This window comes from Wyeomyia smithii, chromosome 3 (genome assembly GCF_029784165.1).
Source record: "Wyeomyia smithii strain HCP4-BCI-WySm-NY-G18 chromosome 3, ASM2978416v1, whole genome shotgun sequence".
In the NCBI taxonomy this organism is placed as follows: domain Eukaryota; kingdom Metazoa; phylum Arthropoda; class Insecta; order Diptera; family Culicidae; genus Wyeomyia; species Wyeomyia smithii.
This window is the reverse complement of record NC_073696.1, coordinates 123,149,174-123,175,792: the sequence shown is the minus strand read 5'-3', so window position 1 is coordinate 123,175,792 and position 26,619 is coordinate 123,149,174. Positions and strand designations below refer to the sequence as shown.

The 26,619-nt window shown below is 40.3% G+C and overlaps 1 protein-coding gene across 4 annotated transcripts in view; it reads right to left on the bottom strand.

Annotated features, from left to right (window-relative positions):
* The window catches only part of LOC129731596 (discoidin domain-containing receptor 2), a 682,978-nt gene that overhangs the window by 439,416 nt on the left and 216,943 nt on the right, over positions 1-26,619 (bottom strand). The window contains exon 2 of one of the 4 annotated variants that reach the window (XM_055691707.1): positions 15,402-15,457. The exons of the other annotated variants lie outside the window; for them this stretch is intronic. The gene's annotated coding sequence lies outside the window, so the exon portion shown is untranslated. The remainder of the gene's footprint in view (positions 1-15,401; positions 15,458-26,619) is intronic. 4 annotated transcript variants of the gene reach the window in all.

Genomic DNA, 26,619 nt, shown 5'->3' with positions numbered 1-26,619 from the left:
AACCCAAAAGTGGAAATTGATTAATTCAAGTACTCTGGCGCTAGTTTAGCCGTTTGATACTAATTAATTGCAGGTATGTCAAATAATTTATGATGTTTCATAAGGCATTTACAAAATATTACCGTATAATATATATAATATAATATAATATAATATATAATAAGCAATCTTTTTAATGTCAATAGGAAGAACCAATTCATCGATTCCAATGAAGGTCTTATATCGATTATGCCTTTTTAGGTGTTTGATTCAACTTTAAAAATGAAGGCTCTTTAAAAATCACTTTATGGAAATCTCTAAATGTGGTGATAACAATTGAAAAAAAATGGATTCTTTACAGTTATTATGTATACATACCAAAATTGTTCACATCGTGTACAATTCACCTATAGAAACTGTAATGTACTCCATCATTAGAGTTTCTCGCTTTGTGCTCTATTTATTGCCATCGAAAGCAAATCGTAATATGTCTCCCGGAAAGAAAAGTACGCTTTATTTGTTAGCAATAAATAATGAATAATTTTGATGACAACCGACCTGAACAGCCAGTCGTGTGCATGTAATCATGTCGTTTGGTATTGGGCAACGACGGTCATATGCATCTAACAAATCGATAACATTCTTCGATTTGTTCACCTCCCCTTGCCTTCCTCATTCTTTGCTGATTCCTGGTGGTTTGGGTATCCGTTCCATGGTGAAAACGGTTATTAAAGGCGTCCTGCAGTGCAGTAAGGAAAACTTTCAAGTACTGTAGTTGGAGGAAATAGATAAATTGCATTTTGTGACTGCCTTGCCTTCCCAGCGTCTTTTCCTAGTAACCGTTTTCACAATCAACGTGGGCATGTATGCAGAAATTCAACGATTTTGTACCAAATCAATATTGCAGTGACAAAATATTGTCCCAGAAAAGTGTATTCTAATTCTTCACTGCGCTTCTAAAAGAATTCTTTCCAACATACGCCAAAACGCCCAAGTTGTATGGCATTGATTTATGAGGTGTAAAACGACTAACTGTTATGTTCTGAAAAGACACCTTCCCTGTGCTGCTTTAGCTAACTGCAGAATAAAAGCGGCTAAAAGGTACGATGTCAAAGTTGAATGTCACAAGGAAAGCCAAGTGCAAAATTTGTGACAAAAGAAAGTGCAAATCGTACTCCACGCTCGGAATATAACGGAAAGCGATGTGCATTCTCTCGGTGGATGGTGTTCCCAGGTTGACAACAGGTACAACGTGACATCGCCGGTTGACGTTTTCCAGAGCACCACATTCCCAACCGTATTAAGAAACACCCTTCTGCGAAGGAATTGGCTCGAAAGGAGGTAAAACATACGGATGAAATCATAGCTATCCATTCTTATGAAGAACAATAATTTCTGCTCCCGTTCCCGCTAGACGATGGTAAAAGAAAAGAATTCCCGCTCGGCAGCCAGCGAAATGGATCAAGTCAACAGGCGGGGATAAATTATTTCATTTGTTTGCTTTTACCCCTGGAATGCTGTTTCCTTAGAGGACCCACCTTCACAGTTTAGCCAAGCCGTTTTTCCGTTTCCTGCGTTATTGGATTTTCCACAATTTCACGTTTCCTTGTTCTGTGTGCGAAGTGTGGGTTCAGAAGGAATGCCACACTGAAGTTGGAGCAAACACACTCTCCTTCCCGAAATCACACACACACAAAGTCAAACAAGATCGCACTTTGCTCAATCCTTCCTCCGAAAAGGGATTTTCTGCCTGGTTCTCCTTCTCCTATCGCTAATACCTACTGCTATCCAGCCAACTAACAGGAAGCAACAGAATAAGGATGAAAAGTGTTGTTTTTCCCTTTGAAAAGTAAATACAAAAACCAAGCGAGTGGGTTCAGATTGGAGCCGGCACTGGAAGGATGCTCTTTTCAATTTTGTTGATCTACGCAGTAGCGTCAGTGTGCAGCTGAAATACTAGATGAATTGGTTTCCGGTTCCTTCCGAACCGGCCCGGACCCGAGCTCCTTTTCAATCCGACACTCAAGAGCAGCTCAGCTGATGACGAAGGAAACTCACCGGGCACTATTAGGAGGTTGGTTGGGTAATGTTTACTTTGGCTCTACCACTATGGCGCCGCCGGTTGTTGTGGCGGTACCGAAGGCGGCAGGAGTAACAGTAGCGACCTAGCGAGGATAGTAGATTTATTTACGAGATGAGTTTATAAAATAAGCCACTTGTCGAAAGACGACGACGACGATGACGGTTGCAGGGAAGAAATACGAAAGATCAAAAGACGAAACCTTTTTCCTTTGGAAGGTTGGCACCGTCGTCCTAGTCGTCATCAGTCTCTTTCTCTCTCTCCCTATCCCTCTGCGACAGCGGGAAAAATGTCCTCTCCGGAGCTGCTTATGAAGTGATGAAATTTTCGAAACGCTACTGCACCGAATTTCACTCTGTGCGTTTAACTTGCTGGACTGGGTGGAAATTCTTGCCGACTGCTTCAAAGTTTCCTCATTAGATGTAAATCATTTTCGGAAATTAGCGAAATTGAAATGATTGCGTTTCGGTAGAAATGAGTTTTGTCTCGCGAAGGTGGTGAGGTAAACGTTTATGCGTTGGGTATTGACGTCAAAGAGGGATTAGGCAGAATTAGGCTTCCGTCCCTTATTTTTCCTTTATACTTTTTGCCTAACATTGCGATTTGATAATTATATATACAACTGAATTTACGTTGCCTGATTTATTTAGATTTTGTAAACAGGGAAAGAGTACTGAAGTTACTTTCAAAGAAATAAAACATTTTTACGTGACAAATATAACAATTTTTGTGATGCTGTTCAACCACTCCGAATGATAAGTCTTTCAACTGACTCATATATAGATGGCGTTCGCTGCTTGAAAAATAGAAGCCACCAACAAAGCTTAAGTTTGAAGTTTTGCAGACAGAAGGATGTTTAGTTTGTCAGTTATCAACAGCATTTCTCGCGTAACTTAAAGGACCCAAGTAACAATGAGCGTTTCTCTCATCTCTCGCTTTGTTTTGTTAGTAAAAGCGTCACTATTAAAAACCTTCGACGATTTCTTGCCACAAATCCGCAATGATTGTAATGTTGCCTAGCTTATTAAGGAAAGAATATCATGGAACATACTAAAATAAGTTAGTTTTTGGTCAAAGAGAAAGCGAACAAAGAGAGTCTCTCAATCATATTTAGGTACTTTTGTAAAATTATGCGAGATTTGTGATTGCGGCACAAATTTTTGAACTCCATGTCTTTTGAACATAAAATAACACCAACTCGAAACTTTCGGCAAAGATTCGAAATTTTTGTCAAACTTGTGATTTTTACTCAGATTTCTCACTGTCCCCAGAACGTTTTTTAGCAACATATTTCTGTAATCATTGCAAACGACATCTAGAAAACATATAACAAGTTAAACTCATCAGTAGTACGACCAATTAACCTTGATATCCCATATAAAAAAAAATAAAAAATGCAAACTTATCGCACAGCCACTCATAAAAGCCATCCGAGCGACGACTCGAGTGGTTCTCAACAGTGAACTCCAAGATGGGGACGATGCGGTTGATTGAGGTGAAAATGCTGCTATAAAACCCGGAACGGAAGATCTGTTTGCATTGGAACACAACTCTTCCAGCAGCGAAGAAGATGATAAAAAAGAATAATCCAAAGAAAGCTACCGACTGCTGGTCGAAGCCCGGATACTATATAATTGCTTTGAATCCCAATTAGTACAAGCACCGCATTCAGGAGGCGAATAACTGGCGCTTTCGCATGATAGAATCGCTTCAACAGACCTGCTAACCAAGTTGAAAAGTGTTGGTTTTCACCCTTTTGAAGTGGCACAAAACAGATGAGCGGATGATTTTGATTGAGTTGGACGGATTAAGCACGAAAACTGGTGATCCGGTCGGGTGGGTTCGGACAGGATGGTTACCTAAAACGCACGACTTCCAACCGACCGCTAACTGATTACGACAGATATGATTGATTTGCGTTTGGTTAATTCGAAGGTGAAATTGTACGTTGAATGTTTGCGCTTGACAGTTGATTTTCTGAACATGTGAAACGTAATTTAAAATGCTGGCTTTAAGAGTGTTCAACATCATTGAATTCGGAAGCACTGGCACGATATTAGATGGACTTTTGAAGTGTGCATCGTTTCATCATTTCTAGGAATTATGAAAAATCGCCTGCGTCCAAGTCAAAGTAAAAAACTTCTCCGTGCCTTTCCTCCGCATACATAAAGTTGCATGTGAAAGCTCAAATTACGTTACCAGGGCTGCTGTAGACGGAGTGAAAAATCAAACGTATTGCATGTGATCTATAACGCCCCTTTCTGATGAAAACACGTGTAGTAGGAGAGTGTAGTATTAACCAGAACCAGACACAGATGGAAGCCCCATCATCCAGGCACTGGAGCAGAATCTCTTTTCCCTGTTCGGCTGGCCGCGTCAATGTGTGTAATGTCATAAATATTGTGTTCGAGATTATATATTATTTATGGTACCCGGGAGCGCGATCCGGTTGCACAAAAAAAGCAAACCTATATAGCCACCCACTAACTAACATTGGAGCCGCGGCTACCGTCGTCGCTGCGCCGGAGTACTGCACTGCAACTACTTTAAGCACTGAGAGGGAAGAAAAACAACCATCCAAGGTAGATTTTGTAATCGGTCTCCATTTTTTTCCTCCTTGGGATCCACTTTTATGCCGTGAGTTATTGCTTTCGAAGTGAATTATTGCTGCATTAACGAGGATGTTTACTCAATTCGCTTCCTCCATCGATCTTTCTATGAGCCGGTAAAGGAGTGATTCAACTGAAACTAACTAACTGTGGGTAAAAGTGGGATACAGAAATGAATCGTAAGTCTAATTGAATTTTGATTGCTCATTTTATTGCAATTTGCTCTGATCGAAAAAACGTAAACATTTTTTCAATTTTATGAAAAAAAATCAGTTTTCAAAGCAAAATTTCCTGAAGTAGCAGTCTTTGTTTTATATGCCAAAGTAGAAAACGACTGGCTACAAAGCCTACAAATATTTATTTTTCTTCAATATTATTATAATCTACATAATCAAGACATAACCTACTTAAAAAATCCTAAAATTATATAGGTACTTTGAGTTTTTCTGTTTTGTTCTGTTCTTGAATAATGTCATGCAAACAAACCAAAATTACATTTCCCTCGGGACATTTAAGATGAAACGGGACGGAATCCAAGCATTATTTTATCATTGTTAGCAGTACATGGTTACCAAATTAATTTTTATTATTTTTAATGCCATAAATTTTAACAGAATCATAAGAATTTGAATATTTCTACACTGAAAAAAATCGCACGCTCATCCCAAATGCTCTTTACATGTGAATGCTAAGAAACGATCACTCTATCATGTCGACCCGTATCGATTTTTATTGGAATCCACGGTATTTAAACGTGTTTTGGCATATGACGTGTTTTAGCATTGAAATCTAAGTGCAAGGAGATTGATTTTGCTATGCATGACATAGCAAACCGAAGTGTGAAACACTTGATTTTGTGCTGTGAACTGAAACGTGAGTGTATTCCGCGTAGATATGGAATGTTTCATCTATTAGCACAGATGTAAGTGAAATCCACTTCGCAGTAACGTGTCGATATTTTACAGTGTATATGCTAGCGCAACCTGCTGCTGGCAGTGCTGACAACACGGGCGAAAAATTTGACACACGCAGTTGAATTGGAACTAGAAAAAAGTAAAAACCGGAATTTGGCGAGGCGCTACAATTTACAAGCAAGTTTTACCCTATTTCGGCCAATTTTTGCGGAAATTACTTAGGGGAACTGCTCTATTATTCATCTTAGCCCATATATTCATCTCATACAACATGAAAACACAATTGAAAACAGGAAAAAACGCATATTTTCTTCTTAAACCAATCTTCTAATCCGTGAAATAGAATCTTCTTAGTTCACTTTAGGTTTCGTATAAAGTTTAATCCTCAAAAACTCACTTAAGAGCACTAAATTTGATATTAAAGTTTGGCATCTGCACCCGAAAACTCATTTAATTCAGTCACCTACCTCAGGAAACAAAATCGGCGCATCGTTCTATACGGCTACAACGGGATTCGTTCAGCAGCCAACCAAAAAATTTTTTATCACTAGCGGACCACTTTTTATTTTAATCACTAAACAAAATCACTCACTACACTAAGAATACTTTAATCTTTGAAATGTTTACCTCAAATTTCCAAAAACAAGTTCGAATTAGCAGAAATATATGAGATGAATTTTCACAATTCCTAAATTTCAACTGTACGTATTTTCAGCTGTTTTCACAGCGCTGAAGAAAATCAAAAGTTTCCAAATCAGTTTCTGTTAATACGAAAAAATCACACTGAAAATGTTGAATTATTCCGACATAATTGACATAAATCTATAGCACTGTAGTGGTTACCTAGGTTACCAATTCTGCACGTAAACAACTACAGCGGATATCTAGGTAACCTACTACGACGGTCTACGGCTACGTTCATTCATGATAAAGTGATTCATTCATGATTAACAGTGTGATGAATATGGGGGCGTCGTGAGATGAATAATTGAGCAGTGATTCAAGTATTGAGATGAATATGGAAGCGTTGTGAAAAATGGTTTGTTTTACAAAATTCAGGATAAATCTAACTAAGTTTACTAAATATACAATGCTGAACAATTCCATAAGGGCACTGCGACCAGAGATTAGATCTATTGTGATATTGCCCAGGTGTTTTCTGTACTCCGCACTTCCTATTATTGGCAGTATCACTATTGAAGTAAGTGATATGCTTATCATTCATATCCGTGCTTGTGTGTAAGTTTTACCTTTCCGTTTCAAGCCTACTACTCTACTATACCGAGCCTCGGTCTCTTAACAATATCGCCTAATTACAATTCCTTTGAGAGAACTTTCATACATTACTCACACCAATTTTATTATAACAGGTACTTATTACTGTTAAAAGAAAGGCTGAGAATAAACCCATGCTAAAGTCCTTTGGCAACCAAATGGCCTGATTCTACTAAGATTCGAACCCACGACTACCCGCTTACCAAGGCGGACACTGTAACCTTGCGGCTACGGAGCTCCCCAATTTTGATCTTTATCAAAGCAGATCATTTTAATTGTGACCAAAAGGCCCTGTAAATGTTGTGTGTGAGGTGCCAGCACAGACAAACAAACGTACCACTCCGTACAGAATTCTATGAAAAATGTGGTTGCTACAGGTCGGACTCGATTATCCGGGGGCTCGATTAATCGGGGCTCGATTATCCGGAGAAAATGGTTCGATTATCCGGAGTATTTTTTGTTTCTGTATTTTTATAACGTACTTTTGTCTTCCAATCATTGGGAGGTTCGGGGTTGTTCTTAATTGTAGCGGTACAAGCCCCGTTCCGCTTAGGCAGTTCGTTTTTGGCAGCTTTCTCGTCGTTCTTTCAACCAAATCTTACTTAATAACCTCCAAAATCAAGGTATTATGGTTTTTTGTTGCCAATAAGGACAACCACTATTGGTAGACCGGTTTCGGAATTTTGGCAGGAATATTATCATCTTCCTGTAATATAATGGCCATGATCATTGCAGTACTTAAAACCACAAGCAGACCTGTCCCGGTTCTGTTCCGGATACTCTCGGATTATTGAACCAAAACTCATCAAAGCAGCAAAGCAGTCCATATCAAGCGTCTAGGTCGTTATAGGTCACTCAAGAAATGGAAAAAAAACGTGAGTGTTTGTTTTTACATCTTCGAGATAGACAATGTAACCTAATTTATTATTACGTATATATGTATAACAAACGCCGACAAACAGTCTAAGAACATTTTATTTTTTTTTTGTCGGCACATGCATTGTATACAATTTATTATAATAGAAAACTCACTATTCTAGATGACAGATATTGAAAATTTAAATAACAAAAAATGGCTCGATTATCCGGAAGGTTCGATTATCCGGAGCGAAATGTTTTTCAAAACTCCGGATAATCGAGTCCGACCTGTACTAACTTGGACTGGATATATTCCGCAAAAGATAAATTTTCAGTCTTTCTGCTATTTTGGCAGCAAGAGCTGTCAACTGAGTTCAAAGGGGAAAATTACATCAGCGCCACCATTGCTAAGACGGGAATGTTCCGCATAACTGAAACTCATTTGAATAGACCGTCACTTTGATCCACGAAAATAAATTTCGTGGTATGTCTGTTTGTTTGTGGTGCCAGTACACTAGTTATGAACTGTACAGAATTGTAACTGTATACATGATTGCCCACCAGAGAAAAGCACAAGTACGTAAACAAAGTTACCACTATCTGTCAGAAAAAAAGAGAAGAGATTCGGTGCGATGGTCTATTGTTAGTTTGTTCGTAAACAATTTTATTTTTTTCATCAGTATCTTTGAAGTTAAAATTGACTATTAAATTTATGACTAGTTATTGAACATTAAAAAAATTAAATAGATTTTACTATCATATCATACGGAGACTTGGGCTTAACTTGACAAAAAAGTATCCTAAGGCTTCTCTCACTGGAAGGACAAGAATATGTAACTTATAACACTGTTAGAAACATTAAAATTATCCTGTTTTAGTCCTCTTTAACTCTGCTTTGTATTTTCTATTTATCACGAAAGTTTCTTCTTCAACCTTTTCTAGGTCAATTGTTTTGAATTTGCTGAACTACTGTATAGCGGAGAGACTGGCAACAAGGCTGATTGCTTGTGCGCGTTTTTACCTCTACGTAAATAACACTTCAAATCCGTTGTGTTTGGTAGTGCAATAATAGTAAAATTAGCAGGAAACATTAGTGCTAGTGTCTGAGTAGGGTACTTTTGTCTTAGGCTACCGCCTTAGATGAAGCTGGTGAGACACAGCATTTCATAATTCAGCCGTCCGCTCCGGATCAGTCGCTGTTTGAGCCGCCCCTGACATGGGAAACAGGCGTCATAGATGTGCGGTCCCTTCGAGGCCCAAACCTCGACTCAGATCACCATCTCGTGGTTGAAACGATTCGCTCCCGGCCAGTCAACGTATACAAGCACGGATACGGTTAGAGATTCAGAGGTTGCCAGCTGACGGAGTTGCTGCTGAGTACACTCGGAAAGTTATTGAGCGGATTGGTGAACCGGTTGAAGACCAGAACGAACAGTGGAGGCACATCCCAGATATGGTCTGCAATACAGCGCGAGAGGTGCTGGGCACGATGCGGAGTGTCAAGAGAAAAACCGGCCTCGTGATTGCAGCATATTGTGTGACTCGCCAGATGAGGGGGAGTTATCGAGAGGCTAGAGCGGCCGAAAAAAAAACTCCATCAACGCAAGAAACGTGAGCACTGCGAACGATCTCTTACAGAGGCGACGACACGAGAAGTTTCTGTAAAATGGGAGCCGAATCAGGAACCGGACGGTGCCAATCCCAGCCATGTTTAACAACGAGAAAGGGAACCTGATACCCGCTAAGACATTGGTGGTCATGCGATGTGAACAACATTCAGAGGTGTTACTGAATGGCGAAGAGAATAGAGCCGTCGACAGAAACAGGAGAGAAATTAGGGAGGATAGACAAGCTGAGGATCTGCCAAGCTTAGACGAGGTTAGGGAAGTTTGTACGAAGTTAAAAAAACTACAAAGCAGCTGGAAAAGGTGGCTTCCCAGCCGATCCTTTCAAAGCCGGTTTCCCAACGAAGCTGATTAAGCTGATTCATGCCACCCTTGACGAGTTTTCATCATGCGTCAGGATAGCGGGCGTAATTTCGAATCCGTTCGTGACGTTAGACGGTCTGAAGCGGACTCTCGAACCTGTTGTTTAAAATCGCCTTGGAGGGTACAGTACGGAGAGTTGGCGTGCAAAGAAGCGGTACTATTATCTCGAAGTCTCATATGCTCCTAGGCTACAGGCATGCGAAAATCGGCATCTTTTCAAACAGGCAAGCTATACTATAGGCTTAAGTGCCTCAAAATGTGCGTCAGAATTGGTTTGGGAGTGCAGTGCAGCATTACGGGAGTTATCCCTACAGAACCAAGTTCTGTTGTACTGGGTACCTGGACACTGTGGTATCGAGGGCAATGAAAAAGTTGATTTCCTCGCAAGACAAGGATCAGCTCAGCAATTCATTGGTCCTGAGCCAATTCTGGGTACCTCTAAATTCACCATCAATCGCAAACTTAAAACATAGGAAACGCTAGAAATAGCTGACCGATGGAATAACACACAGGGCTGCAGACAAGCTAAACACTTTAGCTCTCCAAACCCTGTTATAACCAAGAGGTTTCTCAGTTTGAAGCGTGCTGTACTACATCTCTGCACGGAAGTTATTACCGGTCACTGCCCTGCTCTCTACCACCTGAAGAACATCGGTATTGTCTCATACGATAACTGCCGCTTCTGCAACCTTGCAGTTGAAACATCAGCTCAGGTCATATCAGGTATGGCATTCCAATCCCAAAAAGGCCGTTTGTCTCTTTGACTATGCGACACCAAACTTGGGCACAGCATTACTACCAACCAAACCTATTACATCAATGAGTACGGATACCTCGTGATCTGTGTACAGAAATCAGGGCCAGCCACAAAAGATAATCAACAAGACTGTCGTAGTGACTTTCTTATAGCGAATTTCTTCATTCCACGAGGTTAGTGCCAACTTTCGGGTGGAATAAAAAAAACAATTTCGATCTACGATCTGAAGCCTAGCGTTTATGTGCGTGAGACCATGTGCGATGTAAACATAATGCTGTCAAAATACTTTTCCGTGTATCCGTACATTTATCAACTACACTAAGGTCGCTTTTTACGCGCTTTTTTACGCGGTTTTTTCACGCGGATTCCAGAATTTACACGTTTTTTTACGCAGATTCCGGAGTTTACGCTTTTTTTTACGCGGATTCCGGAATTTACGCGGTATTTTTTTTGGCGCGGATTTTGGTTTCTTTTCACTCGGATTGCAGAATTAACGCAGGTTTTGTTTTACGCGGATTCCAGAATTTACGCGTTTTTTTTACGCGGATTCCGGAATTTACGCGGTTTTTTTACGCGGATTCCGGAATTCACGCAGATTCCGGAATTTACGCGGTTTTTTTACGCGGCATGTATCCCCCGCGTAAAAAGCGACTTTATTGTACGTCGATGACAAAGTTCGCCACCGGACTCCTGCTTGTTCTCGATGGCTTACTGAAAATTGTGATTAAAGCACTTTCGAACTCGAAATCGGAATCCAAATCTAAATCCGATTCCATTAGTTCCAAAACAAACACATTTGCTGCAGTAATTATTTCTTGTTTGCGTTTCATGATTTCACTGCACAGAGCGACGAATCCAGAGCTGCGGAAAGTCAATATCATACTACTGACATTACGCCAAAATGATGCAACACCAGAATCAGCCAACTACGATGCATGGTTCATTACAAAAGAGTTTGCGATGTTACAATGATTTTCTTAGCGTCAACTCTCACTCTCATTTTTTTCTTGCTATCTTTCTCGATCCAGCAGAAATATCAAGTTCATTTTGACAGCTTGATGTTATGAGGATAGCAAACATAAAATCAATGATTTTTCTTCAATTGATATGCATGATATTGATATATGGTCGGCGTGCGATCAGACCGAACTAAGCGCCGTTTTCTCAGATTGAGTTATTGACACCCAGTGGATATGAGAATTAATAATCTATCTTTTATGAAGTAACGAAATCGTTTGAGCATTTGATAACGATATTATAACAAAAATTTTCTGTAACAGCTTGTACACAGCAATTGCGGCGGTAAATGTTTTTCGACGCTTGGTTCGGTTTGGCTGCACGCCGACTAAAAGCATTGTCAATAAACAACTATTACTTCGTTTTGTAACTGAGCGTATTTTAGTTTGGTACATTTTGAATCTGTATGATCATTCATTCTTATTCTCAGTAGAGAATATGCTTCTTCGTAACACCAATTCTAATAAAAAGAATTCTATTATTATTTTTCAAATGATCTCATATCTGAAAAATAATATTGCATTTTTATTTGTTTTTTGACAGCATGAGTTTATTAATTTGGTTCTTGAATATTGTGCTTGTTGTAGGTTGAACTAAAGACAGTGTTAGTTCGCGGCAAAAAATGAATCGCGGGTGGCAAAACAGAAAATATTTAAATATGTATGGGTATGTGTATTTATATACAGATCCTGTTAAATTTTGGCACGGTTCAACTTTGAAACTGTGCAATTTCGGTTCGGAACGGTTTTGCTTTTCTCCTAGTTTTCATTCATATTTTCTTTTAACGAAGAGGATGGCCGGAGTTAATCGACTGGTTTCGGATATATGGCCGGAATATGTTTCAGTAACATGGTAGCGATGATCAAAGCAGTGCTTAGAAGTGCTTGAAATCTTACCATGCCTCTCATTGAAAAATGTAAAAATACGGACCTGTTCCGGTTGTGTTCCGAATACTCGGGGTTGTTGTGCCAGCCCATCAAGCGACACCTATAACCACTGGTTTGAAATTCTATCCCTAGTTCATTGGTGGCCATATATTGAGTTGGGATCGTCACGGACCGCAAAGCAGATCAAATTGAAAAAATCCTGATAGCAACAAACTTCAAGCTAGCACTGACATAATAACGCTACTTAAACGATTTTTGATATTCCAAAAATCACCTTGATTTGCATTGCAGTGATATTTCCGAGTGAACTCTGTATATTCACGACGATTGACAATGAGAACCCGAAAATGGCAACAAAAGAGACAAGATATTGAATCACTTGTCGGATCTCCACGCTTACTGTGATGGTTGCTGGCTATTCATGAGAGAAAGAAACGAGTGCGATGATATTTTCTCTCTCGTCATAGTCAGCATGTTGCTTGGATTAATCGCAGCTCTGGACGAATCACATTTTCGTTTAGTTTTCAGCATCACCCGCGTGTTTTCACCCGTTTTGACAGATACGATGTAATAATATTGGTGAACCCACTCGCAAAACTGACAGAAGTTAAAATGCAAACCTGTTTGTTTTGCAGGCATTTCCATGTCAAAACTCGGTCAAAATTACGGGATTGGCATCGCTGTCAGCTACCATACATTTGACGCGTTACCAACATCACTGGCACTGGCACCCGAAAAATGGGCAGTTTACCCTTATCTTATGTTGATTCGGGCAAACCGGCTAAATGTTGACTGCAATTATTAATAGCATATCAGACAGTTTGGAGCAATTTCTCAAGGTTTTCACATGGTATGTGATATTCCAAGTGATATTTAGTACATTAATTGTGTCCTAAAGCAAAGTGAAGCAAACTGTGAAAGCAGAAAAAGTAGTTTTGGGACAAACGGTACAGAAATAGATGTTCGTAACGCTTGAAGGCTACCATACCATTCCCTTGGTCAACATTGAGCGAATAAAGAAGGGTTTTGACAGCAGTTAGTACGCTTGCAGGTCAAAACGGGGTAAGCTGTTGGAATAAAGAAATTCGCTATTAGTCTCTTAGTGCCAGCCTTTTTTTTGTGTATATCAGGCATACACAAAAAATGCTCCTTGGCTATGCGGATGATATTAATATCGTCCTGCAGAGCAGTGAAAGAGTCATTCGTGGAAGCAATGAAAATTGGACTTACCATCAAGTCTACCAGAACAAAGTACATTGAGCGTGGAAGGTCGTCGAGTCTTGGTACTGAAATTGTAGATGGGGGTATCTATGAAGTCGACAAATTTGTGTACCTTGGTACTCTCGTAACGTATGACAACGACGTTAGCCGCAAAGTTAAGCGACTGATAGTCGCTGCTCGGTTTATGTAGCCAGCTTAACCCATTCCAATCCAAATATAGATGGCTACCACAAAATTCCAATTCTATTAAATTTCTACATCGATCAATTTTATGGATTTCATGGATAAACCTAAGGGGCGACGACTGGCTTCTTACTCTTCTTCTCATCAACCATCTCGATGATCCAAGCTGTATTTTTCGCAAGTGATGCCAGTCACACGGAAAATACTGGAATGTTTTTGAAACTTTTTATTAACATTATGCACAGGGATTGTGCATAAATTTAAAGATTTACCGGGTTGCCAGAGAATATGCGTCGATTTAATATTTAATATTTTTAAAATCGAACGTGCCAGCCATTGATGATTATGGTTCTTTTTTTTTTTTGACATATAGGTGGCGCTGCATTTTTCGCTTTGATCATCGAAGTGTAGAGTTAGATTTATATAAATCTGTCTTGAATTTATTTATGCATAGTTTTTAGAGGTAAAGTAAATTCACTTTGTAATTTTGTTGGTTCCACCAATCATGGAGTGCAACTACGGGCAGTTAACCTAAACTAAGCTAAGCTAAGTTTTTAGAGGAAAAGTAAATTATTGTTCTTTGAAATGTTTTTAAATTTACAAAGGATTTCTTATTTATACGAATGTGTCACTTAACTGATATTTGTATATGCTTGTCAAAAGAGAGCCATAAGCTGTGTTTAGCCAAGCAATCGTCCTCTGGTCTGGGTATCATCTCGGTTCCGAGAATGTCCATATTGGATGGTACTGAGTCACCATCTTGAATTTCAACATGGCGTTTGAAGTTGTTTTTGGGCAGCATTCCCTTTCTAGAAAAACTTATACTGGATGGTATTTAAGCTTTTTACGGTTTCTTGAAGGATAAGAAGCCACCATCTTGTAATTCAAAATGATGTCTTGAAGTTGATTTTACAATATAAATTTTCCTATGAGCATTATTCCAAATCCAAAAACACCTATGTTGGGTGCAAAATGACCATTCTACAATCGAATACACTTCAGAGACGGAGGTAATCATATCAATAAGAAAAACTCCGGTACGGAATTTCACTCTTCTACATAAGGTTAAAATTTTCGATTATATTACATCCATCAGTGCCCAATGTCCGTGGTTCCAAAGCGGTTGTGCAAGTAATATTTTAAAAACTTCAGGGTTATTCAAATTTCAAACTTTCATCGCTATTTAGCGAAATAAAAAACTTTAAGAGAAATGCTCCAGCAAACATTTACTACAAGCTCAATATTTTAAGAATAGATTGGAAATGAGCATATTTAGGAGTAATTAGAAGGTAGTCGAGTCATGGATCCTTTCTGTTTTCAAAAAATATACCAACTAAAACGGTAATTTGTTCAAACGTATCCTTTTCGTTGAAATAATCTAAAACAAATAAAATTGAGTTTGGTCTGCGCATGAAATTTCGATATCACATTCATGTTTGCTCATAATCAAACTATCTGCCCACTGTGCACGGGTATCTTGATTATTTTCCTCGCCAAGGTACCTTGAATACACAAACTGCTCACAGTCTGCCGTTCGATTAGAATATTACAGCACACTAATTACCGACGGCGGCGCTCCGATTCGTGGAAGTCTAGAGTGGCCATTTCAGATCGGCAGTAATAAAATACTTACACCGGAAAAAGGTAGAAAGACTGCTTGCTGCTCGTGGGCCACGAAAGATGATTTACCTGGAAAAGAAAAACAACCTTCATTAATGAGCTTCAACTGCAGACTGCGGATGTAGCTAAAAAGAGTGAGTAATTATAGAGCAAGAATAAACAGGACGGCGCGGAATCGAAAAGTTTTGAAGAACCCGAGCTTACTGACCACAGGAGAAATAATCACCCTTCATATATCAACACAACTCAGGACCGTGTAACAGGAGCTACGCGGAACAGAATCAATTTGCAACAGTGTTCACGTGAAAAAACAAAAAAAAAATAAACAAACAAATAGGTACGTGCACGCTTTACGGCAGATGAACATATTGGAAAACATCAAAACCAGAAGCTTCCGACCCATCGACTGGAATCCACCGTGGAAAGACTGTTTGCCTGCAAAAATGGGCAACCGTAAACGAGCAAATTTGCGCTGAAAAATTGTAAACCTGGAGCTTTTTGCTCTCGCTTTTCCTATGGTGAATGTTGCTGCCCCTTCTGTTCCTTTCACAGTGCTTTGGGGTGTCCCCGTTTCGGGGAGTTTCACAAAACGGTAACCAACCCAATTTGTGCCAGAACGGCACCCTAATCCAATGAACCAAACCAGCTAGAAAATGATTAATGGCATACTGTAGCGAAAGAATTAGAAACAATATCTGCACTTGTTGTGCTGCTTGTGTTCTTCTACCCTATCTGCCGCGTTACTCTGGAGCAAGTTTTTCCATTTTCATGCTTGTTCAATTTTCAGCTTTTTTACAAAATTAAACAGCAAGTAACAATATGATTCATGTACGAAGAGTAAGCTTCACTGCACACCATTTTGTTTGCCAGGGTTTTCAGGTACCTGCGGAGCTAAAATTTTGAAAAACAAATGAACGAGAAAAAAACATACAACCATATCGAACATGGCTCGTGAATTTTCCATCGGCGAAAACATCGCACACCCAAGCCCAGTTTGCCAGCCAATTTAGCCCGTCGTCGCGATGCGTCGTCATCGGTTGCGAGTGAAATTGGTTCCTTATACCGCAGTGTCTCTTTGTAAGTCGAGTCGTTAAAAGTTCGAGTGGTTTCCAGCCACCACCCACTTTGTCGAATGTTTCCTTTTTGCCGCCTGGGATCGGGAACTAAATCCACCAACAGTACCGTATATATATAGCGAAGGCAGGTATGTACTTTCCACTACAGCACTTGTTGGATGTGTGCAGAGCAGGTTTCCTTCTGACGACGGCAACGACGAGAAAAAACACGCCATTCAGCCAGCCAGCCAAACCGATCCAACCAAAACCAAAAGAGTAAACGTATGTGTGGTTGTGTGTGTGTTTGTAAGACCGCGTGCTCCTTCTGTGTGCACACTGGTGGATGTTGATATAATGGAAAAGCATTCTTTGTTGGTTCGCGAATAATTAATCAATGTTAGCAAACGTTGATCGTCTTTTTCGGTTACTTGTGTTCGAAAAAGTTGGCAGCTACTTTCTCGGCTGATAAACAGACGCTGGTCGATGGAGTGGGCTGGTGGGAGGATTTTCCCAGGAGGGTGGCGGTAGCGATTAATCTATAAGTCAGTGCTAAGCAGGTGTTATCACTTGTGGCTTTATCAAATTCTGAATGAACAGTTTTGTCGTTCGATTTAGTTGAAGTATACTTTTTGTAACATGTGTCTATTTTAATTAAAGTATTGTAATTTTGAATATTTGACTCATCAATCTAAATTCAGAGCTTCACGTCAGAACGAAATAAAAGTAACATAGAGAGAGAGGATTTAAGGCAGCTATGTATATTGTCTATTTGGTGCCCTCAGTTACTAACAATTTTTTTAGTAAGACCACTTTTAGTTGACCTCCTCAACGTACAAATTATTTAACCAAGACCGTTATTTTCGACAGGTACGAAAGTCTTTTCCACAGCTCTATTGGTACCAGTTATGTGGGTTAATTTTGGTTAGGGGCCATTTACAAAAAAAAAAAAAACACACCTCTTGTAGATGGTGCGTCCATTTTGCTGCTAAATAAAATCATACTGGAGGTTTCATCACATATCGCATATCATCACATATCAAATAAATCATATTTTTGATACACCATGATCAATCATTATCTTTGTTAACTCATTTCGCCCAGTTGAACCGTACGCTGCTTTGCTTTCTCCAGCTGACAGTGGCAGTTATAGTGAAAAACCAGTTGTCGCTATACAGCTCATTCAATGTACAGGCGAATGATAAACCTGATGATTTTCAACAACCTAAGTAGTCGTAATATACATAGTTTTATAAATGTATTTCAAAAACATGTTGTCATTTTGATGTCTTCGAGTTATTTATAGTGTATTTCATATACCATCGAACAGCGGCAGCTTCAACATGATTTTTATTCATGATTTTATTGGAAAAATGAGAAAAACAACTTTCAAAAAACATTCAAGGAAAGTTGCTGTTTTGTTGTTGATGAAATATTTTGATCTATTTAACGCCTTATTCCCGTCTAGCGTAACAATTGCGCAATAGCGAATGTACCTTCTTTAACGCTGGAGTGCCAGCTCGGCCGTCTTGGTGACAGAGAGAACAGCATTCACCGTGGATCTACTTTTTGCGGAAGCCGAATTGGTTGCTTGACAGACCGTTCCACCCTCGGTGAATCTCACAAGTCTGTTCCCAGACAACCAATTTACGCGTATAATGCAAACAGTCATCGCATTGTACGTGCATTTATACGTAATAGTTACATCGCACAAGATGCTGCTAATGTTGCTTATACGCGCAAAAGTGGAGGCGATATGCATGCATTTCCAAAATATCAAAAAACTTTTACGATGAAAAAAGTTCATATATGTGACTTTAACTGTTAAAGCTTGATAACTTTTACGAGTTGTTCCATTATTAAATGCCACTCTACAACTTCATATTTGCGATTTGAAACGAAAGTATAAGCGATATATGAATATACACTACGGGTTCTTTTATTACTTTTTGCGACTTCACAAGTCAACATTAGCAAATTATTTCAGATATTTATGCGATGTTCACTATGCATTCCTTCGTATTTGTTTATTAAAACGTGCGATTAAATCACCTTCAAATAAAAAAAATACAGCGAACAGAGTAGCAATTATTATGCATTATTTATCCCTTGCTATTCATATTACAAGGAATAGCAAATTACGAATGTCAGTGTTTAATTTTTACAAATCTTTTCTTTTTCCTTTGGGCACACGCTATAATATTTGGGTATCCATCCGGACTCGAACCTCGGACTCTTAGATTGTCAAGCATCATTCTTTCCTCTTCTCCGTGGTGTCGCTGTAGGAAATCTCTGAGTTTTGGTAATAACTTTCTAGTTTCATCGTATAAATGACCAAAAGACATCGTAAAGCATGAATCTAATTAGATCTCGTATTGCGAGTTAGTTTGTAAATTTCTGCGGGAACGTTCGTTGTTCACATTTCGGTTGAATTGTCATGGCCGCTCGATGAGCTGTGTCATTTGTTTGAACAAAATTGAGTGATTTTACCGCCTTCAACAACATATTATTAACAAAAATATTATGCTAAGTAGTGCACCATTGATCCGAGTTGTCCGCAGATGTTTTCTGTTGGTAATTTTTTAAAGAGCAGCAGCGGCGGGAAGTGACTAAATTTATACATATGTGATACGCTGTAATGCGGATGGTTTTCGATTTTCGCGCATATTCGTCAGTGTGTAGATTTACTGCGAGTTTAACCAAGCATTGGAAAAGTTAATTGGTTTTTGAACCCGGGTTTATTACCTAGTTGTCGCAAAGATTCCGCAAAACAACGTTATATGCGAAGAAACATTCACACTGGTCATACAAGCTAATGATCTATCATAATATCTTATGCGATGTAAGCTGGGCAAACATTAGCGGCATCTATAGTTATCAGAAATTCAGTCGTTTACGGTGTAACAAAATGATGCGACTAAACATGAGACTTTTGGTTTTCGCGTATATTCATCACTTTGTGGAATTAATTAAAGTTTGAATATACATTATATGAGTTTATCTGTATTGCTGTGTGAGTATGTTACACTCATCGCAAGAAGTTCGCAAAATAACACCATATGCGATGAAACACTTGGTTGCTCATACAGCTATACGATAGTGATGTATCATAGAACTTTATACGAGGTAACCCGTGCAATCATATGCGATTTTTAGTTATCTAGGCTTGTTTTCATGAATTTAGTCATTAACGGTGATACAAACTGATAGCTTTTCCGACTAAATTTATATGCAATACGACGTGATACTGGAGATTTTTGCTTTATACGTATAATCATCACTTTGTGAGTTTACTACGAGTTTGGACAGGCATGATATGAGCTTATGTGTATTACTATGCGAGTATGTAACACTCATCGCAAGAAGTTCGCAAAATAACACCATATGCGATTAAACACATACGTTGTTCATACAGCAATACGATACTGATGTGCCATAGAACTTTATACGAGGTAATCCGTGCAATCTTATGCGACTTCTGGTTGTCTGGGTTGAGGATTACCCTCTCAAGCACCTTGCCCGCTGTCTAGCAGACAGATTGGTCTATAGGCCGATGGGTCATCTGGTGGTTTCCCGGCCCTCCGCAGTATTACCGGTCTCTGTCACTTCCACTTATCCGGGGCTATAAATGTCCTTCAATGATCCACTCTAACACCGCTGGTGATTGCTCTGCCGGAGCAGACGAGCCGCTGGTTTTGGTCGTAACGATCCTATAAGCGTCAGGGTTCGTATTGGCAATGTCGCAAAGTCTATCGAAACATGCTCGTTTACTGGCCTTTATCGCGCTCTTAAGCGTTACCTTAAGTTCCGACATTTACCAGAGCTAAGTTGAGCTTAGCCAAAACATCCAACAAGATCGCGTTGAGGTCACCACCAAAGGCTTCAGACCCGTTAGTTTCACGGTTACACTATCGACCATTTAAGGAAACTCCTCTGTAGATCAACGCGACGGAGCATAGCAACTGTAGTAGAATACTCCGTCCAGCTTGGCGACCACGGATCCCTCATTCAAAGTCGACGCAATCTCCTGAACCGGAAATCCGCCTGTCGTCCATATGGCCGCCATTCCGGACTTATCCGCTATCCAGTTACCGGTAGGAATGCGGTAGGGATCCGATATGTTGGCAATGTCCGACAACGACTCAGTGGCTTGGTATAGCAGTTGCTGTGCCTCGTAGCAGTAATTCAGGTTAAATTGCATCACCCTCACATCTGCGGTTTAGTAGCCAAGTTACTAGCCGGGTACTTAGCGTCCCGCTTACCGGTGCATACCAAGCATTTAGGAGGCGCCCACTAGTCCCGCGCTTCATAGCCTGTACTACCCCAGCGTGAACATAAACTAGACCTGTCATGCTCTTTGCACGACCATGACTTATGTACCAACACGAAGCTCCTAGAGCTAACATTAGGCTGCTGCAGGATGCCCAGCGGACATAGAGACCAACCGACTTTAATTTTGGTTTTCTACAGGGCTTTGCCTCCTTCTGTCGATGGAAGCTTTACGGTGGTAACCTGGGTCCCAGAAGGACCCTTTCTGAGACTAATTTGTACGTTCTTCCCCAAAACTTTTTTGGCTACCTCTTTGTAGGTAGCTCCCTCCCCCTGCCGTCTCTGTGTACTTCTAGGATCATTTCGCCGGCGCGAGATAGACAAATGGTCCGAACATCCTCACTGATTCCCTGCTTGATTCCCACCAGGCAATGAACTTCGAACGTGCTGGAAGGCCTGCCAGGTTTTACGAGACGGAGGCCTCTGCAGCCGTTTACCACCTCGCCGTTTCAAGCCGTTGTCACACGACTTTACTTAAAGAGTTTGGTGCAGGTACCAGCCCTACATCCTGGTATAGAACGTGTACTGACTCATATCCTCAACACTGCGACCAGTCGCCATAATTGGAACCCCTAATGGGCGGGCTAGTGCATTAGGGCGATGGGAGCAGCCCTATTCGCTACGCCGAAGCCGTAGCTTTTACGGGGAGTCGGCGGCCCAGTGTACGATACCCCACCACGTCCTAGGCATGCTTTCGCTGCCGGTCCGAGACTGTCTGATTGCTATCAGTGGACACGCGCCGACTCGTGGGGACATGCAGCTTTGCGAAGTGTGAAACACCGTGGATGGTACTAAGTGATGGTCTGAGTCGTTATTCGCACCCCGGAGAGAGCGTATGTTTTTATGTTTGAGGAAAACCATTGCATTGTTGTTCTCAATGTCTCCTGGCGAGCAGTTGTCGTATGTTGCCTCCAACTAAGCGTAGAACGATTCCGTCGTGTGGTCAGTGCACGTTCATGATGCTCTAGTTGAAGAAACGACATTAAATCCTTAACAAACACATCCTATCGTTGATCGCCTCCCAGTTAATCACGTGATTCTGCATTCTACCAAACACACAAAAACCTGCTCCCTACTCGTTGGATGCTCCACCGCTGTAGTAACACTAAGCCTTGCCGCAACGAACTTTTCACGCCTTTTCCTCATTTTTGCGACAGATCTTCTGCACAGCCACGATGCCGGGGCATTGATTTTCTTGATTGATCGTAATATAATTGTTTAGGTAGGTTGCCTTACTAGGGCCACTCTACCGAGTCTCGTAATGGGGCTGCCATCTTGGCTATAGCATCCATGACAACACGTTTTGAAATTCAATCACCTCCGCTCCGAAGACCATGCTGTGAGCCCCCCACAACCTGAAAATTAGATGCTCAGAAATGTCGAGTTTTTTCTGTTATATCAAATCAACACGATATTTAATCTAAGAAATCCAATAATGAACTAAGATAGTCCATCGAGTGGTAGAATATATATAGAATCAACCCCGCAAATGTTCGGATAATATTGTATTTATGGAATGTAAAAACAATACAAAAAAATGTCTTGAAAAATGGAACTAAACAAAAACACAAAAATAATATTAGGCTGATACAAATTTCGGATTCTTTTTATGTCCAAGGTTATCAAACCAATATTCAAGATTTTTGAAAGGGGGGTGACATAAAATGAAAATAAAATTTGTAACGATCTTACCACAAAACAAAACAGGTACTATAAATCAAACTGGGATTTCTCAATTACACGTATTCAATCTAGACCATCGAAAGAGATCTCTGCATGAAGCGAATGATTCGGCTGTTCTACATCGTGTTTAATCAGGCGTTAATATAGTCTGAAAAACAACACTAATCTACTAAACGCAACTCACTCCCGAAAGCCTCCACCAATCTAATCCGTTGACACAGCCGGTTTTAGATTTACAATTTCAGCTGGCACACTAACTAAGCGCGTAAACATTGGGCACAGGGTGACGTCTGAGCACGTGTAATTAATGATGATCCAGATCTGTCGAAAATTTTCAACCAAATTTCAAACGTAATTAATTCTACACGCCAGCTCCCGTCCCACCGGTGGATAGACCTAATCGTTTAGCAACTAAACAAGACAGTCGATTAATTAATATTAATACACTGTTTTTCTGCAGTTCTGTTTCTAGCGAAACTAAACAGAAGGGAGCAAGATTGGAACACATTGATAGGGGCTCGCGCGCTAGCGATTAGAAATGTTAGACCAGAAGGAATAAAAAATCCCACAAGACGCAAAAACTTTTTCTCTCATTGCAGCACTGCACGGAGCGAGCGGTTAGCCACATGATTAATCACCGTTCGAAGTGAAAAAGGCACTGCGCACACGTCGTCTCTAGATCCGAAAGACCTCTCAGTTTCATTCATTCGCCATCGCTCATGTTGCGGCGAACGGGGGCGGGAGGAGGGTGATTGTGTGTTTTGCTTGTCAGGATCCTGCCTACCCACGGACAAGGAATGTTTGCGACGTCGTCATCCAGCAGAGCGAATTCGAGTCCGATTCACGCGCCAAGATCATCAATTTTCCTGTGCGTTTGAATTTCAACCGCACCGCAGCCAAGCCGGCGGGCAGATTGGCGAATCTGACGTATCATAATCTGCGAGTTCATTAGGAAAGTCGTTTTCTTTATCCCGCCCCGGACGTGGCCCGCCTTTTTGGTCGGTCGTGCTACATGATATGGTGGATTGGCCAATTGTTGAGTGGATTGTGCACATGTTGCTTGTCGGTGGAGGTCACACACAAATAGTCCGGATTTAAGGTCGACTCCCCTGTGCACTGACAAATGGTATTGTTGTGTGAATTATGATTGTATGAAAATGATTAGCATCAACAATGCGCTTCAATTATGATTGATTAATTTGTCCACTTCCGATTACAGCTATTTAGGAATCGAACAAGAGTCCATTAGCATATTTTTAAATCAACTCCCAAGTTAACTATTTAGAAACGCAATATAAAGTTATTTTACTAAATTGTTACATCAACATTGATTTTATTTTCAAAGTTGATAAAACTAAATATATACAGCTTCTTCCTACACATGTGTCGCAAACTGACTCCCCTAACTTGACAGGTACATCGTCTGATGGCACAGACACATTTTTCCATGAGGAAGAATGGCACATTACATAACTCCCAGCATAACTTTCCACACACAAAATAAAATCTGCTAAGCTTTCAACTTCCTGCTCCAACGTGAATTATTTCAATTGGCCCGTTGATGACAGCCACGGCGGACATGTGTCAGTGTGAATATGATTCTAGAATATTTTTTACTTCCCAGAGGCGGGACACCAAGGCATTCAATAAATTTGCTCCGACGAAAGCTCAAATTTTGAACAAAAATACAGTTTCAAGCGTGCAAACACTCGTGCAGCCAGCGCTTTCAAATGCAATTTTTCTTCATCTTACGAACTTCCATTTGCACTAACCGAAACGATATGAACAGAACTTTTTTTTATTTTCGCACGAACCATGGGCGGTGTTGAGCTCTCTAGCGTCACCTATGCAAACGAATGGCAGAGATCCGCACTGGTAGTAAGAAAAACATTCCACGAACATGGTACTTTAAAGTCTCGGGAGAATTTTAAGCACCATTATCCGCTAAAAAGTTATTCCATCTATTTCAACTTTTACGGCGAGAAAAGCGGCGAGCTCTAGTCCAGATCCGGCAACACGTGTGCACTGCAGAGGGCGCTAGTTGGATGTGTGTATGTGTGTAGTACAGTGAAAGGAAAACCTGGCAAGCATTACGACATGTTTGGCTCTATATGGCAGGTTGCCATTAGTATGGAGCTTTTCACCCGCAAGGGAAATTTCGCAATACCTTCCTATTTTGGTATACTCGTTTACTTGGGGGATTCCGTGGAAAAAAAAACATAGAATGTTTCGTGTATGACGCAAAGGTCAGCCGACTGAAGTTTGATGGTGGTTTCAAATCGCAGTTGGTGTTTTAGTTTTTCAGATTCACACAATAATTCAAATGTTGGTTAGATATAGGACTAAGACTTGGACTTGGACTTGGACTTGGACTTGGACTTGGACTTGGACTTGGACTTGGACTTGGACTTGGACTTGGACTTGGACTTGGACTTGGACTTGGACTTGGACTTGGACTTGGACTTGGACTTGGACTTGGAATTTGACTTGGACTTGGACTTGGACTTGGACTTGGACTTGGACTTGGACTTGGACTTGGACTTGGACTTGGACTTGGACTTGGACTTGGACCTGGACTTGGACTTGGACTTGGACTTGGACTTGGACTTGGACTTGGACTTGGACTTGGACTTGGACTTGGACTTGGACTTGGACTTGGACTTGGACTTGGTCTTGGACTTGGACTTGGACTTGGACTTGGACTTGGACTTGGATTTGGATTTCATCATAAAACATTAAATTGGACCTCAATAAACTTTCAAATAAGCTTAAAATTTAAACTTCAACTTCTTTTTTCAACCTCAATTTTAGCTTTAACTTTCGACTTTGTCATTATTTGTACTCACACTAATATTGGAATTTAAACGTGTACTTGTTCTTACATAAGCAAACATAAATCCAGCTCACCGAAAATGCTCCAATCTGTTCGCCATGCTAGAATTTCTCAATCCTCACCACAGCTTAATGCAAACGGTGGGAAACATCATATGTCGTATCCGACACATTTCCTTCGCACTAAAGCTGCAGTACTTTCAGCCCAGCGTTTCCCACCGAATAGGAGCAAGAGATGGAAAGATGTTTCTCGTTCATAACCTAAACTTTATAAGCAAACAGACACGCCATCACTAGTGCTAGGATTTATTTCGAGCAAAATATGAAAATATCGGAAAAGATTAGTGTCAGTAAAATGTCGCAAATCTTCCCCTGCTTCTTTCGCCAAACCATTTTGTCGTGCATTTTTCGCCTTCGTAACAAATGTTGAATCAATATTTAAGTGTTAGAAGTCGGGTTTGGCGAAAAACAGCCAAAATGTTTCATAACGAAACAGTTTCGAATTGTGAAAGTGTAAGATTATGTTGAAAACTATGTTTCAACTCACTTTTCGGAAAAGCTCATAACTTGTGCGATCACCAAAAGTTACAGAAAATGAATCGTTTGTTCTGAGCACAACACTTTGAATGTTGCTCTTCCTTCCTATGCTGATAGTAGCAATCATGCGTTCATCGTCTGCTTTTCACTAAACGTGTAATCTGGTCGAATCGGTTAATGGAATAAAAACCTGATTCTGCTATTATGTGCCATCGAAGATTTATTCCCGATATAAAACGCCAGCTTTTCACCTTCTGATTTCCCCTAGTCAAGCTTAACTCTGTTCTGCTGTAAGCATCGTCCAGCGCAACTATGTGTAACGTGATGCCACTCGCCCTGTTTCTTTCTTCCTACAGTGTGGGTAAACGCTCGGCCGTAAATATGAAGTTTTATATTATATCGCCAGAGCGGCAAAGAAGATTATAAATATCGTTTATCTAAACGAAATATAAATGGACTTCTGTTTCGCTCCCGTTTCCAACCCCTGCTTTTTTGCTGTTGCTTTGAACACATTTCGGCCAGAGATTTCATCGAAGCCATCGGCAAAGGTCTCACTTGCTTTTCCCAGCCCAGCTATGATATCTCACCGTCGCACAGTGGGGCCGTTTTGAAAAAAGACGGTCAAAAGTCTTTTCTCACTTTTACTTACATTTTAGGGGTTTGGTGTCTTCGGAAGAATTGTTCAGAATATTGATTAGAATTATCTGACATTTTCATTTAATTGCTTATTAAGCTAGTATCACACTTGAAAAAATAAACTTTTTTATTTTACGAGATATTCAATTTTGATCTTCGGCA